This window comes from Berghia stephanieae, chromosome 5, assembly GCF_034508935.2.
Source record: "Berghia stephanieae isolate SIO BIC M18660-M18661 chromosome 5, UCSD_Bste_1.3, whole genome shotgun sequence".
NCBI lineage: Eukaryota > Metazoa > Mollusca > Gastropoda > Nudibranchia > Aeolidiidae > Berghia > Berghia stephanieae.
The window spans coordinates 76,350,496-76,367,995 of NC_088364.1; the positions used below are offsets into that span (position 1 = coordinate 76,350,496).

The following is a 17,500-nucleotide window of genomic DNA, read 5'->3' on the forward strand; positions in this document are numbered from 1 at the left end:
ATATATATATATATATATATATATATATATATATATATATATATATATATAGAGAGAGAGAGAGAGAGAGAGAGAGAGAGAGAGAGAGAGAGAGAACCTTTATAAGTCTTGATAAAACCATATTTTTATATTTGTATAAATCGCTCGTTTGACCAATTTTAGAATATGGAAATTGCATCTGGTGCCCATTATATAAAAGACCATCTATTAGTATTGAAAGTGTACAGAGGAGATCTACCAAAAAGATTTATGCCATACAGTATTTATCTTATAAGGAAAGGTTGGAATTTCTCGACTTACTTAGTTTGAAATATAGAAGAATTCGTAGGGATTTAATTCAGGTTTATAGATTAGTACATGGTCTGGATAGGATAGACTTTTCTGATTATTTTTTTTTCATGTTCTAATGTTACTTTTACTAGAGGGGACAAGTTTAAGATTTTTGTCACTAGATGCAAAACAAACATGAGACAAAACTGGTTCGGTATTCGTATTGTCCAGAAATGGAACAGTTTGAAATTTGAAACAAAGAATGCAAAATCTATGGATTATTTCAAGGTGTTAGTAGACAGGGAATTATATGATGGGAGATTTATATATGACGAATAATAATTTTTTGCACTGCAAACGTGGCTTTCAATTTTGTATGTAAATTGTTACTTTATTATAGTTATCTTCTATATGTGTGGATGTATGAGTGTATGTGTGTATGTGTGTGTGTGTGTGTGTGTGTGTGTATGTGCTTTGCATGTCACGGTTAAAGATATGTGTTTGTCCATCACACATACATGCGTACATTTAAGTTGATATACAATCTTTACCACGTGTATCATTATTGTAATCTTTGAATCAATAGATTTCTAGTATTTATATATTATATTTTATTTGTTTTCCACGTTTATTTGTGTACTGTTGTGCTGACGAAGGGTTTGTACCCGAAACGTCCTTTGTCTGTTTTGTTCCCATACGAAACCTCTCCATTTTCAATCTTTCGTTAATCTTTTACGATCACCGGCTTCAGGTAGCCCCTACCGTTTTCTAATCAATATTAAGGGCATTCAAGGGCCGTTATCCTATTTCACCCTCTGCCATATGTTATGTTATGTTAATTCAGAAATTAATCAATTAATTTTTTAAAAATGTGTAAAATAGAATAAAACATATTATTCATACTTAAATCTCAGAGACTTTAACTCTCTATCAACCAAGATTTTAAACTGATTCAAAGAACATGCATTTTTTGTGTTAAAACAGAGACTATTCCATGTTTTCACTATACGTATAATAAATGAGTTCTGTCTTATTTTGGTCTGAAATCTTGGAATATATTATTTATATTAGTCGCCTCTGGTATACGTCATCTTGGAAAATGTAAACAAAATTGATGGATTTATATCATTTATATTGTGTATTGACGGGCAGCGTGGCTCAGCGGTACGGTCTTTGCTTCGTACCCAAAAGGTAACGAGTTCGATCACCCGCCTCTGCGTTGTGTGGCCTTGAGCAAGTCACCTCGCCCTAGCTCACTTTGCGGCGCTGTACTGCGACTGATGCCTGGGTTATTCCAGTCTTCCATTGGAATAGACCCTAAAAACAAATTTCCCCTTGGGGATGAATAAAGGGAATTTTATTTTATTTCTTTAATTTCATTAATTTTTTTATTTTATTATCTTGTAGAGCTGAATTAAGACCCCCCTCATTCTTTTTGTATTTGAGGCAAGGTAGATAGAGGAATGCTAAACTTTCGTCAAATGACATGTTCTCAAGCCCGGGAAGCAATTTTGTTGGACAGCAAAAAAGCATGTGATTGATGACTCGGTTAAATGGGAACTTGAATATAGATAGATCTAGCTCCTATTAAGTCGAAAATCACGCAGGCGCTGTTTATTTATTTATTTATTTTTGGACAGAGTGGAAAACGAGTGGAGTGTGCTGGACATTTCCGGTTGTGCAGTTATCAAAAGAAATTTGAAAAGGGTGAAACTAATTATAAATAGGACGCTCTAGAATATTCAGGACTGTTTCAAAAGGCAGTTTTTATAATATTCACGTCAACACAACAATTGTGCAACATTTGCGTTATTTTAAAGAGTTTTTGATCAGGGTTTTTAGGATAAATAATGAACATATTCCAAAAACTGGCGGTCTACCACCAAAATTATAGCAGTAATGACTAGTTATTTAGAGTGCCGAGAAAATTGTCGTTGATTTAACGTACTATTATAAGAGATACTTATTCACTTTAATGATATACATATATTATATATATATATATATATATATATATATATAATTTTATGTTCTTAAATTTTATGTATTCTTATAACACAACTAACCAAAAATAACTAAGAGCTTTGGGATAAATCGTGATTTTACGTACTATTATAAGAAATATTATTCACCTTAATTATATGTATATAATATGGTGTTCTTAATTTTTATGTATTTTTATAACACAACTAGCTAGAAATAACTAAGAGCTTTGGGATAAATCGTGATTTTCACACGTACAATCGTATGCTTGATACACATCATTACTATGCACAGGAATTGTTGATGCTAAAAATTGTGTAAGAGAGTTGAAGCTTATGCAAGAAATTTACACAAGAATTTTAACGAAAAACATGATTAATATTCAAGCAAAGTTAACGAGGCTAGGATTTCAATGAAAATATGGTCAATTCTTAATGGGTTTAGGACAGTTTCACGTCCCAAGTTAATGTACTGGTCATTGTGTTGAGTTCTAGAAAATTACTTTCTTTGATTGCTGTTAATTGGTATTTGGGAATAAAAGCAACAGATTGTTGTTGGTTTCTATTATTTGGGCGTATTGTATTTATTATTTGGGCGTACGGTATTTATTATTTGGGCGTAAGGCATTGAGTATTTAGGCGTACGGCCCTGATTATTTGGGCGTATTGTGATAGGGTATAAAACAAAGTGTTTCTGTTCAAACCGGGACTCTACATTCTACCTTACTTTGGGCTGCACTTTCTTAAGTCTTTTGGTTATTTACATTATGCTGCAAGTTCTAACATCCTACTAAGAATCTTTATTTTACGGACTTTGAAATATTACACGTACATTGAAAATGGTTACTTAGGAAATGACTTGACATTTGGATTGATTTTACGGATTTTGAATTTATGAAACTGATTGAATTATGACCATGCTATTTGATTTGGATTTCGAATTTATCACAACAAATAAACAGTAAGAAATGAAGCTTGGAATGATGTTGTACATTCAATTATTAATATCTACAACACAATGCAAAGGAATATCATTACCATCTACCAAAAATCCACTATACAATCATAAGCCATTACATATGTGTGCAACTATATACTCACACTCGAAGACATAGTAATAAATAGACTAATAAAAGTTCGGGGTAAAGTTTAAACGCAATATTATGAGAATTATTGGGGAGAATTAATATAATTCCTTAAGATTACCCCACAAAGAAATCGCATTTCAATTCACGTTAATTGTAAAATCGCTTCTTTTTTCTTGTTTTTTTTTTTTTTTTTTTGTATCAGGTCCATTACGATATATCATCATTTTTGTGCGGCTATGTGGTCTAGTGGTATGAAACTCGCTTTCTGATCGGAAGGTCCTGGGTTCGAGCCTCGCTCGGCGCATAGTTGAGTCTTTGGAAAAGACTCTTTACTCATATTTTCTCACCGCACTCTGGTGTAAAATGAGTACCTGGCCGTAAACAGCGTTGTCTTTGTCCGATAAATTGTAATATCGCCTAACAGGCGTCCTACATGTTAAATGTTGCTGTTGACCAGGGACCCCTTGTAAAGCGCTTTGAGCACATTTAGTGGATATTGCGCTATATAAAAGCTCATTTTATTAATTTTTTGAGACGACGATGTGACATATTAATTAAAGGTTCACTCACCACATTTCTCAAGCATGGCTCGGCATCAGATTTCATCGTGTCTGTGACGTCAGCAATATTTTACGGGTCCGGATCGTGTCTGGAGATTATACGTGATATAAAAATAGTAACATTGAACCAGGGTTATCATCAACAGTTTAACAAGAGACTCGCTTCCTCTTCGCATCCTCCTCCGCCTTCTTCTTCTTCTTCTTCTTCTTCTTCTTCTTCTTCTTCTTCTTCTTCTTCTTCTTCTTCTTCTTCTTCATCTTCCTCTCCTCCTCCTCCTCCTCCTCCTCCTCCTCCTCCTCCTCCTCCTCCTCCTTTCCCTCTCCTTCTTCTTCTTCTTCTTCTTCTCTTCTTCTTCTTCTTCTTCTTCTTCTTCTTCTTCTTCTTCTTCTCTTCTTCTTCTTCTTCTTCTTCTTCTTCTTCTTCTTCTTCTTCTTCTTCTTCTTCTTCTTCTTCTTCTTCTTCTTCTTCTTCTTCTTCTTCTTGTCGTCTTTGTGGTCTTCTTTTGTTCCCCTTTTCATCTGAAAGTGCCAACACTGGAGTTCAATGCCTGGGTTTCCGTCACCTAGTAGTATATTGCATTATCCACGCGATCACTCCTCCGATGAATAAAATCTGAAAGGAAGTCCGTAAATTGAGAGTGTTGTCAAAGCAGGCATATTATTGATGCTATGTGTTTTGATAGGATAGTCCCAACATCCCAAATTCAATAATTTTTCTTGGTTTTTTTATGCAGTGAATTCTGTATTTTGAGTTTTGATTATTACTTGATAAATTTCGATTTTTAAACATGTAGATTATAGTACAAGTAATTTCCTACAACATTTGTTCTCATAAGAAACATAATAATTTCGCCATACGTGGCTAAATTCTATTTTATGTTGTCCAATACACTGAGATATATCTCCCGTCCTTATTTGTGAACCAACGTCTCAAAACGGTATTATGTCGGGATGAACCTGATGCTAAAAAGTCAAATTAAAACTAAACTGGTCAAAATGATGAATGACTGGTATTTAGCACTCTAAAATACGATATTCATTCTCCTCTATAAAACAAATAAACTCAACGGAAGTCTGATATTTCTGGCCACAAATTCCACTTTCAGCAACTTAGTCATCCCGACTTCATACCGTTTTGAGATGGAGTAGCAAGATACTGGATGCTCCCGTGTTAGTTATTCCCAGCAGTGGGAGTCCGTCCTTTGAACGTCTAGAAACGGATATTAAAACCATTACCGTCACTGATTAACAAGGCGAAATCACGTGATACAACGTCACGATCGCAGGTTGGAAATACCCAACGAACCCTGTGCGACTGAGTGCAATATTTTATTTTTTTTTAATTGGGTTTTTTTTTTTTTTGGTCATAATACGACTCGTATTCACTGACAATTATTGATGATATGCATTTAGGTAAAATACTCACAACACCCTCTAGCCGGATATAACCGTAGCCATCGTTAACATATATAGCCTGACACTAGAACCATCTTGGACTGGCAGTTTGATGTCATTTTATAGATAGTTCGAAGATGACGTCACTCAAGCCTTTGTTATTGTATTTTGCCATCCGCGTTTATGAATAATGCTCACTGAACTGTATTAACCCGACTATAAACGTTCATTGATACACACAGTTTTGTGTGTTGGTCCGTTTTACTTCCGGATGGCAATGTTATAAGCTTCTTAGCCAAGCGCATACTATCTATACGACTCGTATTCACTGACAATTGTGGATGCTATGCGTTTAGGTAAAATACTCACAACACCCTCTAGCCGGAAATATATAGTATGAGCTTGGCTAAGAAGCTCACAACATTGCCATCCGGAAGTATAACGGACCAACACACAGAACGTTGTGTAACCATGAACTTATATAGTCTGGATAATACAGTTAAGTGAGAATTACTCATAAACGCGGATGGCAAAAAAACAATAACAAAGACCAGAGTGACGTCATCTTCGTTCTATCTATAACGTACGGATAAAAAAAAATATGTGGAAACCGCTGACGTTAAAAGTTTGATTGACAGAATTTAATGAGAGCTAATCACCAAAATGGCTGTCTAAAAACAATAACAAAGAGCTGAGTGATGTCGATTTTTAGTCAGCCATTTTAATGAGTATTCTATCAACCAGACTCTCAATTAAGGTTACACATAGCTTTGTTTGTTTGTGCGTTATACCCGGCTGGCGGATGTTGTAAGTATTTTGGATAAACGCACGGCATCATTTGATAGAATATTGTGAGAACAACTCTTAAAAAATGGCAGTCTTAATTCTTTCCTTACCAGCCATTTTCAGGATTTTCCCCAAAACTTCACACCTTGTTCACAAAAATATATATTTTTATCACTCAAACACAATAGCAGTAAGTTCTTGAGATACATAATTTCTTAAGCAAAACATGCTCTACAACACACTGTTCATTTTCTTGAAATCTTATGAAGTACAAAAGAAATTTGAATAAGAAAAATGTTGGTTGTATCGTAACGAATGTGACGATTTTCGTACAGATAATATCCACTTGGCTCAGAAGCTCATAACATTGTCAACCGGAAGTATAACGGACCAACACACAAAATTCTGTGTAACCATGAACTTTTATAGTCTGGATAAAACAGTAAAGTGAGATTACTCATAAACGCGGATGGCAAAAAAAACAATACCAAAGACCAGAGTGACGTCAACTTCATTCTATCTATAGTCGGTAAGGAGAGGGTTTAAAACAATAACAAAGACCAGAGTGACGTCAATTTCGTTCCTTCTGTAATAAGCTGTGCTTAAAATGTGACCCCTCGTCTCAAAACGGTATTAAGTCGGGATGATTAAGTTGCTGAAAATAGAATTTGTGGCCAAAAATATCAGACTTCCGTTGGGTTTATTTGTTTTATTGAGGAGAATGAATATCATATTTTAGAGTGCTAAACACCAGTCATTCATCATTTTGACCAGTTTGGTTTTAATTTGACTTTTTAGCATCAGGTTGATCCCTACATAATACCGTTTTGAGACGTTGGGTCACAAATAGAATGTTAGCGAAGGCGCCTGATACCGTGGCCTTCGTAAAGTTATGGCCTGATACTGACATCCAAAAGACTGTCATTTTGACTTCAATTTTGGTTTGCACCGCCTCGTGAGTTGTCGTTAGTAGAGCTCATGGAAACAAGTTATTTCATGGTTACTAATGAATACTCACGAATTGTTCTTTGTGGCCAAAGACGCAATTTTGAGTCCTTTTTTTCAGTATCAGGCCATAACTTACGAAGGCCACGCTGATATTGACCAAAAAATGACGTCAAAATGCCAGTCTTTTGCCAAAAAAGAAAACAAATCGTGAGTTGTATTCAATAGTTCAACCAATGAAATAACTTGTTTCCTTGAGCTCTACTAACAACAACTCACTAGGCGGTGCAAAAAACAAATAATGACGTCAAACTGCCAGTCTTTTTGGATTTCAGTGTCAGCCTATAGATAGTTCGAAGATGACGTCACTCAGGTCTTTGTTATTGTTTTTTGCCATCCGCGTTTATGAGTAATGCTCACTGAACTGTATTAACCTGACTATAAACGTTCATGGTTACACAGAGTTTGTGTGTTGGTCCTTTATACTTCCGGATGGCAATGTTGTGAACTCCTTGGCCAAGCGCATTCTATCTATAACATAACGATGGTTACGATGTTTGTCACATTTTGTTATATGAGGCAATCCACATCCATGAATGGCCAGTCGTGTAAACATAACTACGTGCTTTATCGGTCCCTTAGACTGACCAGAGCGATGCTCGATACTTACGCAGCATAAACAAATGTCTCTGTTTATGGATAATGTAAACAATTGTATATTCTCGGAAACGTAAATATATATACTATATATATGTCAATGATATTCATAGGCCTAACGAAATCGGTGAGTCGTTCTTGACTATCTTAACCCTCTCTTTACCACCCAAAGGCACATCGTCACATTGGTTACGATATTACCAACAATTTTCTTGTTCTAATTTCATTTTGTTACAGTTTAATCTATAAAAAACTCGACACTGTATTGCAGAGCTCATTTTTCTGAACAAAATATAGAATATACTCGTTGGTAATCTGTTTGAAAAGTCTATTTTTGTGTTGGGCGAGTGTGAAGTTTTGGATAAATTTCTAAAAATAGCTGATAAAGAGAGTTAAATCACTCAATGCTAGAGATTTTTGCTACTTTTCAAAATTGGAACAAATTTATTAAAAATGAGCATATACTATCATTAACATGTAAAAACTAAAAACATCAGCTTTGATACTACGCCTATAATTTGTCTCAGAAAAATGTAATAATAAATAGGCATGGGGTAAAAGTAACCCTAGGTAGACTACGGATATAGTCGGTGTTAGGGTTGACTGAGTTAAAACGGTCATGTTACCAACGATGAATACAAGAACTAATGACTTGTTTGTATGTCCCTATATCTAGATACTAAATGAGGCCCAGATATAAGTCAATGATATTCATAGACATGAAATCGCAGAAATGTTCTGTACTCTCATAAATTAAATAATGTGTGTTGGACCCGCGATCTCAAGTAGTCGGGAAGAGAGAGCTCTAATAATGACTAGGGTTAGAGACGATTTTTTTCGGGTCGTGGATAGCTTATACGGTAGAGTCACGCTCTCTCCGGCCAGGCGGAGTTGTCGTACCAGTAAGGTCGCGGGTTCAAACCCTCATCACCGCCGCGAAAAGTTTATTCTCTATTGTCTTCTGGTACTTTCCTACTCACTTCATCTCTTGTTGTTATCAACATAAGTGCTTGCCCCACTCACTTTTCTGATCTCAACATACTAATTCCAATCTCACAGGAAATGTAAAATGACTTTTCTGGAGGACTGGCCTTGTGGAATTGGAATCAATAGTCTGATGTCACGTCGCCCAGCAACCTCGGCCATCGTGGTTCTAAACAAAGAAAATCGGTACTTTTTATTCTTCATGCTGACTAGAACTTTTCATATGTCTTGTGATCAGAATGTATAAAAGTCAAAACATGATCATATTTATAATGGGTTTTTCTTCCTCTGGATACGCTTTTATGTTCGTCGGAGCAATATTTTATAAGGGCGTCCGCCATTGTTCCGATAGTTTAGAGCCAGTTACTACGTTACCATGGGTCATTAGGAAGGAAGTGACGTCATGACTGTTGAAGCGTATTGATCTTTTGGTCTCAGAATGATGGCATCTTTTTTTTTTAATTCTAAATATATACTGGTTCTCATTAAAGAGCATCCAGCATTGCTCTTTTATATTCTAGAATCTTAAGAATCAGCCTTAAGTACAAAGTAAAAACAAATAAAATTCCCTTTATTCATCCCCTAGGGGAAATTTGTCTTTTGGGTCTATTCCAAGGGAAGACTGAAATGACCCAGGCGTCAGCCGCAGTGTACCGCCGCAAGTCAGCTAAGCAGACGAGGTGACTTGCTCATTGCCATGCACGCAACGAGGCGGGTAGTCGAACTCGGTACCTTTTGGGTACGAAGCAAGCCACGCTGTCACACATCCTGCTTCTAGGATAATTATGCCACCTTAAGATTTATATTACTAGCCACCATAGAATTGAAACGATAGAACCATAAATTATCTTCATTTTTAAATTACTATTCAAGTTTAATTGTGGTGAACATTTCAGGACGATGCTATAAGCCGACAACACTATCGTGTTTTTTTGTGAAGAGGATAATTTAAATGTTACTGCTCGAAGCTCGAAGAAATAGATAACAATGTGAAATTGAACGTAAGCTTCAATTTAATTACAAAAACAGATCAAATGAACGATTTGGGTTTCCCCTTTATCAATAAAACAGGATGAATGAAACATGGCAGATGAATGAGATGATGTGGTAGTGAATCTTAACTACGGCACTAACACATCATCTCATTTATTTGTGGTGTTTCATTCATCCTGTTTTGTTGATAGAGGGGAAACCCGAAACGTTCATTTGATCTGTTTTTGTAATTAGATTGAAGCTTACATTCAGTTTCACATTGTTATTTATTTGTAAAGAGGAAAAGATTTGACTCAAGCGGGTTTTTTTTACGCAAAAATTGGAAAAAAATAAAAACGCGTCCAAAAACTGCTGAGTCAAATTTTTCCATTATTACATATTCCGTGATTTTATTGTATCTTATGGCTTATAGATAGTATGCAGATGACGTCACTCAGGCCTTTGTTATTGTTTTTGCCATCCGCGTTTGTGAGTTGTTCTCACTAAACTGTATTAACCAGACTATAAAAGTTCATGGTTACACAGAGTTTGTGTGTTGGTCCGTTATATTCCGGATGGCAATGTTGTGAACTCCTTGGCCAAGCGCATTCTATCTATAGATAGTATGCGCTTGGCTAAGAAGCTCATAACATTGCCATCCGGAAGTATAACGGACCAACACACAAAACTGTGTGTATCCATGGACGTTTATAGTCTGGTTAATACAGTTCAGTGAGCATTACTCATAAACGCGGATGGCAAAAAACAATAACAAAGACCTGAGTGACGTCATCTGCATACTATCTATAACATCTTCCTGTGCAAAATACTCTATACACTAAAAGTTTCTATAGTTTTTAAGCTATTTCAATTCGTTATTTTTTATTAATAAAATAAAAAAAACACAAAGGGTGTCCTTATTTTCTTTTGTTCGTTTTCTTTTTATTTTATTTTACTTTTTACTTTGAATTGCTTTGTTTTCGTTTTGCTACCATCATTGATAAAAGAAAGTGAAAAGGAGTAATAAGTAATAATACTTCTTTTGTGACTATATCAAGCTTTACAAAATAAAAGCTAATAATAATAATACCGGAATTGTTTTTTTTGAGATTTTACTTCAACCGTAAACTTAATCATAAACTTGAAAGATATTTAGTTATAAACAATTTTCGAAAACGTACAGACTCGAAAGACAGCTCAAGATATTCATGGCACATCAACACAAACAGCACTGCTCGTGCGACTGACATTCGAACACGCACGGAACCGGAAGTGCGGTATGAGCAGGAAGGGGAAAGTTACAAAAACGTCATTTACTGGACCAGGTAGCTACTATTTGTTGGATATGACTTAAACATTACCGCCGTCCTTTGAAAAAAAAAGAAAATTTAAAAAATCACATAAATAAGATTTTGGCCAGAAAACACATCCCTCAAATATCGATCGAATAAAATGACCTTCACCTTTGCAAAAGCTCTCCAAATTGGGACTTCCCGAAGTCCCCGGTTTGAGAGTTTTTGTCAAGACGAGGGTAACTTTAATCGATAAGAATTTGAAGGATAAGTTTTCTGACCAAATCTGTAAATATTTGATTTTTCCGAGTACGACAGTAATGGACACGAAATCAAAATCAAAGCCTTGGCATGTTCTATTTTAGTCTAGATAGGTTAAAAAGCTTGTCAACACTATTCGTGTTTTGTCCTGATTTGAGTATGGAATCGTGATTATGGTATTAGAAAATTCTGTTTGAGGCAATTACTTAGGATCAAATACTGTCACATGCCACAGCTATTCCAAAGAACTTTAAATGAGAATTCAGATCTTTGACAGGACGGTAAAATTTAACATTAACTGTTTTTAATCTGTTTGGCAGTCAGTCATAGATTTGATCACGGCTCGATCCAGGCTTTGTGTTGGGGAATCACCAGCAGACACGAAACGGTCAGTTGAATGGAGTCCAGAAGGGTCATTTACGCTTGGTCAATCCCGACGCGCAGATTAGTATATATGTCGGTGTAACACGCCGACTCATTATGACTCATTGATTAAAAGTGCAATTGCGTTTGGCTGCACCATATGGTTTGGCGGATGCCGACTTAAAGATAAATCAAAAATTTCAAAATCTATCAAAGAGGCATTAAAAATAATAAACCATCCTCTTGATGGAGTAGAAAGAATTCATGGAAAAGCAATAGAAAGGAAAGAACTCTCAATCACCAACAATAAAACACATATTTTATACCATGAATTTAGACTTTTACCATCTGGGAGAAGGTTTTGTCAGATTAAATGTAGAACTAACAAGTATAAATCAACGTTCGTTCCATCAGCAATAAAAATTTTGAATATTTCATATCGTACAGAAAAACCAAGGATTGATTCGTTGACTGATTAACTGATTAATTTATTTAATGTTAGATTAACTGACCAATTGATAATGATGATAATAGTTGTGTCGAATTGCCACAATTGTAACAAATTGAAAACGAAATGAATATGTTTATGTTGTGTATATCGCACGTGTGAAAGAAAGAGAGGAAGACAGGAGAGAGAGAGAGAGAGAGAGAGAGAGAGAGAATGAGAGAGAGAGAGAGAGAAAAAAGTAGGAGTGAAATATCTGTTCAATGTTAAGTTATCATTTAACGTTATAACAAGTGTAACTAAATGACAAATTGCCATATTTATGGACAATAAAGATATATTATTATTATTATTATTATTATTATTATTATTATTATTATTATTATTATTATTATTATTATTATTATTATTATTATCATTATGACTCTATTGCCCAAAAGACTCTAGAGTTAAATTGGCGTACGCGAGACAGACTCTTGAGTGAGCCTCGCGGCCGCGAGTCTGACTCTAGAATGTGCCTCGCGTACGCGTGGTAGAGTCATTCTCGCGTGGTACACCGAAACTACGTGTCAGCACTAGATTTTTAAATTATTTTTTTTTTTGGAAATACTGTGAATTCATTTCTTACTTTGTGAAGCTGTTGTTTTGTACTTTTTTTAATTAAAAAAAATATTTTGTCGTTAATAAGGAAAAGTCAAATTTTAGGATGATTTCAAAAAAAGACTCTAGAGTTAAATTGGTGTACACGAGACACACTCTATAGATATAATTTACAATCAGCTTAGCCGTGACATGTATTACGATACAATGAACACTTTCTAATAGGATTCAATAGTCTGATGTCACGTCCACCTTGCAACCAGCAGTTTGGTTATAAACAAAGAAATTCGCTACATTTTATTCTTCATGCTGGTGAGAACTTTTTCACATGTCAAGTGATCAGAAAGTATAAAAGTCAAAACATGATCAGATTTATTTATAATGTTTTTCACCTCTGGATACACTTTTATGCTCGTCGGAGAAGAGAAGTATTTCATAAGGGTGTCCGCTATTGTTACGCTAGTTTAGAACCAGTTACTAAGTTACTATGCGTCATTACGAGGGAAGTGACGTCATGACTGTTGAAGCCTATTCGGAACTTGTTGTGGTTATGTTAAGCTTGTTTAGCTGAACAAGTAAACTATTTATATATTATAGCCTTTTTGATTTTGAGTTTGGATGTAAAGACACCACTGTCTGTGTTTGGTAGGTTGGACACTTCGGCGAAAATCTTTAAAACGGTCCCTGGTGGAGAGTTAAAATAATTATTGTTTACCATCAGTTGTGACTGAGATGAGAAGATACAGGCTGCATATATTGGAGTAAGCGAAACCCACTGGATACAATCCGGTCAGAAACACCTCAAGTCTGGGGAGGAGATTTTATATTCAGGGAGAGGGGACGGGATTCATACACAGGGAGTAGGAATAATTCTAAGGAAGTTTGCCCAGATGTCACTGAGAGGGGATTGGACACACGCTTAGAAAGAATGACTCCACTATAACAAAGAAAGTATTGGAGGGTTCCACCCTCAGGGCAGAAGATTAAGGGGAAGGCCACGAGGAACATGGAGGAGAATTAAAGAAGCTGATATACAGAGAAGTGGTAAGACCTGGAATGAGATAAAAAAGTTAGTTCGGGATAGAGAAGGATGGAAACTGTTTGCCTGTGGCCTATACCCTGACCCAGGGTGAAAAAGGCAATGATGATGATGGTGATAGAGAAGGATGGGAACTGTTTGTCTGTGGCCTATACCCTGACCCAGGGTGAAAAAGGCAAGATGATGATGATGATGATCATCTGACTCATCCAGATATAATATCGGTTTGAGGGGGTGGGTTACAAATGACCTTCACAAATTGAAAAATATCACGATTTTGCCAAGATAGATACGTAATGAATATTTATTATAATCTATATTTAATTTAGCTTTTCCTTGACCTTTATCATCGTGCTATAAATAGAATGGATGAAGTGACGTCACGAAGCTCTTTGTTATTTGTTGAATTTATTAGATCGTATGTTTAATAACTAGTCTATTTATAGATTACGTGTTAAAGGCGAGATCGACAAGACTTATATGCAGGTCCTATAACCCAATTCCTTATGGCCTCATTGTTGTAATGGATATCACACAAAAATGACACAAAATATTGTCAATTGGATTCAATAGTCTGATGTCACGTCGCCAGCAATGGCGGCCATCGTGGTTCTAAACAAAGAAAATCGGTACTATTTGTTCTTCATGCTGGCTAGAACGTTTCATAATATGTCTTGTGATCAGAATGTGTAAAAGTCAAAACATGATCAGATTTAATTTATTTTTTTCCTCTGGATACGTTTTTATGCTTGTCAGAGAACAATTTCATAAGGACGTCCGCCATTGTTCCGATAGTTTATAGCCAGTTACTAAGTTACCATGCGTCATTACGACGAGGGAAGTGACGATACGACTGTTGAAGCGTATTACAACAATGTTAAACTAGGCCCACAAACGGGTTCGGTGACAGACCTGCGTATATGCGCACGTTGGGCTAGATCAAAATTTCTCTGATTCGAAAGTGGTTAGGGTCGAGACAAAATGACGCTTCCTACAATATTGTGATGTATGTTGGCCAAACGGTTTTACTTCTTCTTCAAGTGCCAAGTCTGTGCCAGACATCGGTGATCATGGTATGCCATTCATCTCTCTGATCAGATAACCTCAGAAAACTAATATTACTCTTCTCTCTCTTTGTCACCCAGCTGTTCAAACTATTTAAATATGTTTTTCTTGGTCTACCTTTACTCTTTTTACCTTCTATCTTTCCTGTGAGATCAAGATGTTCAATACATTTATGTCGATTTAGGTGCCCTAAAACTTGCATGTCTTTTTCTTATTGTACGAATTAATAGCCTTTTAGTTTCAGCTTGCTCTAATACTTCTTCGTTAGTTTTCTTCTCTGTCCATGAGATTCTTAACATCCTTCTAAGAAACCACATTTCTGCTGCCTCCAGTTTTTACGGTTTTACTAACCTATTTTTTGGACGCTAAATAAATAATTTATTAATACATATATTATTATACTTGGGTGAGGTTTCTATGTTTTATTGAGGAGAATGCGCGGATATGTGGTGCTGTGGTATGCCACTCGCTTTCGGATGGGAAGGGCCTAGGTTCGAGCCTCGCCCAGCGCATAGTTGAGTCCTTTGAAAACGCCATTTACTAACATTCTCTCACCATCCTCAGATGTAAAATGAGTCCATGATCGTTAACAGAGTTGTCTCTGTCCGAAAATAAAATTGTACTATCGCTTAACAGGCGTCATGTCTCGTTCTATATGCTGCGTGTCGCTGTTGGTCAGGAACTCTTTGTAAAGCGCTTTGAGCACGTTTAGTGGATATTGAGCTATATAAAAGCTCAAGCATATTTAATATATAAAATATTTACACGCTATCGGCTAAAGTTTGATTATATTATATAGACCAATATCAACTAAAGGTGCTTTAAGCCAATATCAACTAAAGGTGCTCAAAGGGCTTAATAACGGGTCCAAAGCCAACAGCAACATTTAACATGTAGGATCAGACATGACGTTTGGTAGGCGATATCATAATTTCTTTTCATTCCGACTTTGACTTCTAAAAACAATGTTAAGGGCCAGGTTCTCATTTTACATATGAGTACGGTGAGAGTATGTGAGTAAAGCGCCTATGTCAAGGACTCAAATATGCGCCGCTCTGAGCGGGACTCGAACTCAGGACCTTCCGATCCCAAGACAAGTGTCATACCACAGGACCTCATTGCTTCTGTAGCGAAGTATTCTCATTAACCGATACTATCATTATAAGCATATCCTTTCAAAGAACCGAATTTGTAGAATGGAAGCATTTCAAATTCCTCTTCGCATCTAGACTTATCTTAAAATCGATACTGTCATCAAAACAGTTCGATACTTTCATTGTAACAATTCGATACTTCATCAACCCAGTTCGATACTTTCATCAAAACAGTTCGATACTTTCATTGTAACAAGTCGATACTTCATCAAAAGAGTTCGATACTTTCCTCGAAACAGGTCGATATTTTTATCAAAAGAATTCGATACTTTCATCAACACAGTTCGATACTTTACGGCAACGTTAAAGAACTCGGTGACGTCTTCATAATCCTTCAATCCTAAACAACAATAATACTTTTCAACTCTGGGCGAGTCTAATTCCATGTCTTGTTGGCTTACCTGTCTTGCAATACGCTTCAACAGTCGTGACGTCACTTCCCTCGTAGTGACGCATGGTAACTTAGTAACTGGCTCTTAACCATCGGAACAATGGCGGACGCCCTCATTAAATATTTCTACTACGAACATAAAAGTGTATCCAGAGGGAAAACAAAACATAAATTTGTCCATGTTTTGACTTTTACACATTCTGATCACAAGACATATGAACAGTTCTAGCCAGCATGAAGAATAAAAAGTACCGATTATCTTTGTTTAAAACCACGATGGCCGCCGTTGCTGGGCGACGTGACATCAGACTATTGAATCCAATTGATACATTGCGCTTATTTTTTTTTAATATATAAACTCCCAACATTTGCGGGTCGGAAATAACATACCAACAATGTGTTTAACTTTCAACGTATATAGATAGTATGCGCTTGGCTAAGAAGCTCATAACATTGCCATCCGGAAGTATAACGGACCAACACACTAAACTGTGTGTATCCATGAACGTTTATAGTCTGGTTAATACAGTTCAGTGAGAAGTACTCATAAACGCGGATGGCAAAAAAAAAAACAATAACAGAGACCTGAGTGACGTCATCTTCGAACTATCTATAGATAGTATGCAGATGACGTCACTCAGGCCTTTGTTATGGTTTTTGCCATCCGCGTTTGTGAGTTGTTCTCACTAAACTGTATTAACCAGACTATAAAAGTTCATGGTTACACAGAGTTTGTGTGTCGGTCCGTTATACTTCCGGATGGCAATGTTGTGAACTCCTTCGCCAAGCGCATTCTATCTATAGTCTAGTTGATAGAACTTAGTGACAACTACTCATAAACAATTCAAAATAAATAACATAAAAATGGCTGGCGAAAAAAACAAACAATTTCGAGTTGAGCGACGTTTATTTTGTTATATCTATAGTCGCTTGGGGGGGGGGGGGGTCCTTTAGCTCAGTTGGTAGAGTACTCTCATCACAATCAAAGGAACCGAGATCGATCCCGAGATCGGTCCCGATTGACCCCCCTGTCCACCCTTGCAGTGATTGGGTAGCTGGATATGTTAGATCTGACGGAAAGTACTTTGCGATCGACCAGCGTCCTATCCAAAGGGTAGCAAGCAATTACTATTGTCGGCTTCACGCTATAGGAACCGGGATAAACTCCGGCTCTATGGGCCTAATTACTCTGAATGCCTTTTTTTATAGTCGCTGAGTTTAGTTCTTCGGCTAATTTTAACATGGTTGTGA

At 36.3% G+C, this 17,500-nt stretch overlaps 1 protein-coding gene across 1 annotated transcript in view; it reads right to left on the reverse strand.

The window, feature by feature from the left end:
* LOC144973622 (uncharacterized) overlaps positions 1–17,500 on the reverse strand; it is a 459,437-nt gene that overhangs the window by 327,979 nt on the left and 113,958 nt on the right. Inside the window, exon 2 of the transcript XR_013645602.1 lies at positions 3,911–3,989. The gene's annotated coding sequence lies outside the window, so the exon portion shown is untranslated. The remainder of the gene's footprint in view (positions 1–3,910; positions 3,990–17,500) is intronic.